Source organism: Rhipicephalus microplus, chromosome X (assembly GCF_043290135.1).
Source record: "Rhipicephalus microplus isolate Deutch F79 chromosome X, USDA_Rmic, whole genome shotgun sequence".
NCBI lineage: Eukaryota > Metazoa > Arthropoda > Arachnida > Ixodida > Ixodidae > Rhipicephalus > Rhipicephalus microplus.
The window spans coordinates 329,043,880-329,046,892 of NC_134710.1; positions in this window are offsets into that span (position 1 = coordinate 329,043,880).

Below are 3,013 nucleotides of genomic sequence, written 5' to 3' on the forward strand. Positions count from 1 at the left end.
TTTTCTTCGAATGAACGGCTTACTTTCAGTAGAGTGTAAATACACTGCTTTGAGTATGATCACGAGGGAGCTTGGGCGTGGGCACGTGGTGGCATGCCACGGTAACTACGCAGGGAATGATGCTGAAATCAGAATGACCGCTTGGATATTAGGCATTATTGGTAGAGACAAGAGGGAATGATTTCTAGCTGGTTTGGAGATTTTATTGTAAATACCAGGCCTTGTATTCTCCGAGGCCTCGATTGACAGCGTTTTCTGACCTCGCCTAAAAAATGTTGTAGGGTTCGCATTTCAATATTTCGCAGGTAACCTTGAATTTTTAGTGATTTGTCTAAGTAACCTTTTTGTGCAGGTTTGATTTTATGAGCATGCCTACATTTACTCAGAAATTTTGCGGCAATGACAAGTAAAGCAAAAGAATCAACAGCAAAATAAAGTAATTTGCACTCGTACTTCCGCATGCCAAAGTGGCAAAAAGCACTGACTGCATGACAAAATTCAAAATTCTGATACCTCCCACTTGTATATGAACATCCTCACTCTCAAATTTTGGTACCCTCAAGCATGTACAAGCAGGAATCCTGCATATATGCCTTTCTAAGTTTTTGTTCACGTGACCTAAGAGTACCTTTTCATGCATGCTCTCAAATGCCTTGGTGGCCAGCAGCAAGATGCTAAGTGTTTCATTTAGCGCAGGGGTTCTGCACAGTAATTTTGCTGAGCTGTGTAGAAGGACCACTGATATTACGGACAAAAGCGCACGCATTGTAGAAGCCAGCGTGTGTATGCTGGGCACCGACGAATTTTCAGTCGCCATCACATATACATTACAATCACTTCTAATAATGTCTCGTATACTTTCCTTGGCATGATTGTCTGTTAGATCTCATTATTATTGTGTGAAACCCGAAAAAAACGGGCCCTTAAATATACTACAAACACGGAAACAGCGAGGAGAGAGCGAGGGGGGAGAAGGTACCCAGACAACAGTCGATATCTTATACTTGTCTTCAAATGGTTCAAACGTCCTCGTCCTCTTGGCAGCATCCTGATAATGCTCTCTGAACATCGTTTGCAGGATTATCCTTAAAATGTTCTCATGCCAATGTGTTTAGAATAGCAACCAGCTTGGCTGTTCATCAAGGGAAATTATAGGGATTTGTGCAATGACCGCCATTTGACTGCAGATTTATTGTAAAAAAACATTGCCAACGCACACAGTTTACCTTACTTCAAATGAATACATGTGTCAACCGTCGATGTGACTATGGTACGCCAGGCTTAGGGTTAATAAATGATGATTATGATGATCTGTGAGGTGCTTATACTATGTGGGTTGTGCAGCCACAAAGGTATTCGTCTGTCAGCAATAATGAGTGTAATCTGGTGTGGACTCCTGAAGAGTTCTGGCTTGCCTCTGCTTACACCAGAAGACGCTCTTCGTGGACAGAATTGTCGACTTCCTTCCATGTTGAGAATTAGTTTCATGGCTGGTTAGGTGGTTATTCCTATTTCATAACAACTTCGTGCCTCTTGTATTGCATCATTTTTCAACTTATCTCTCCGTGCAGGTGGTAATGGCGGTTTACGAAGTGCCTGCATTTGTGTTTGGCCTCTTCTTTTTTACATCAACTTCACTATACACTAGCCTCAGCAACTGCCATAGCTGAAGCCAGGGTGGCATGGGCTGAAAAAATCTACTTTTCACCAATTTCTAATCTGAATTCAGAATACAAGTTTAATGGCCAAACGTAATTTACCAAGCCGAATGTTAAGCGATAATTCTTTTGAAAAAATGACATCTTTAGAGTAGCATCCCCCCCCCCCCCCCCCCCCCACGAGGCAAGAATGACAAGAGGGGAAACTCTGGGCCCGCGCCAGCGCGAATGAGTGGTTCTTGAGAAGAGGAAAAAAGGCACCTAATTTCTGTCTGCCTCTCGGGCGACACGGCGCTGTTCCTTGTAGAGGAGGCGGGAAGGAGGGATAGAGAGAATAGTGGAGAGATATTGATAAAGAATTAGGACAGGAAAGCGACAGAAAAAGAAGGACATAAGAAAGTTAGGAGGCGGTCGAAGAAATCCGAGGACGGGGCACCACACGGCGAGAGCTTCACGGCGTCAGGAGGCCGCGGAGGGAGAACCAGTCGGTAAGATCGCGGGCGGCACAACCGTTTAGCTTGAAATCCTCCGAGCAACTGCCGCGCCAGCGCGAGCATGCGCTGGCGCGGCGCGATCACCAAGAGAGAGTAGGTTGGATGGATGTATGGATGTATAGATTAAATGGATTGATGTGACTGTACCCCACGGAGGAAGGAAAGGAGGAGAGGGCATGTCCAGCCGGCGCAGGGCGTAAAAAAAATGTGGCGGAAATTACGTCACAGCGGCCATATTCACTGGGCACAATGGCGGCGTTTTGTTATTGGTGATGTGCGCTGCGGCACCGTTCAGGCGGTCCAGCGGTGGTGTGCGCGTTTTTATGGGCCTCGCACCTAACCGTGGCGTACTGCAGGTGTTCCACAGCATCCACTATTTGTGCCGCATTGTTAGCTACGCGATTTTCCTCCGGTGGTGGTTGTAACCAGGTGTCTGAACTAGAAACCACGGAACGAGCGCGCGTATACGTACTCCGAATTTGCTGCGTCCGTCAAAATTATGCTGAAAAGCCATCATAGAAGATAACGACTGTGCTGAAGAATTCGTTCAATGAATGCCTTGCAGGTTAGTGACAGTTATGCGGTGTCGCTTCTTATGACAACGGACGATGCATTTGCGGTCTACAGGCCCTTATTTAGGCTGTAATATAATCTTGCTTTTCATGTTCCTGTACAGTTACCACATGCTTCTGCGCATTAAAGTTCCTGTTCTGCTTCACTTAAAATGCTCGCTTTTTATCGTTGTGTCTAGCCCACAGCCAGACCAAAAATTTCATAAAGCCTAAAAAGAAGCGCAAAAGGGAGAAAAAGTGATCTGAAAGAAGCTGTACAAGTTTCGGTGCCTGGTTCGTCGCGCGCCAA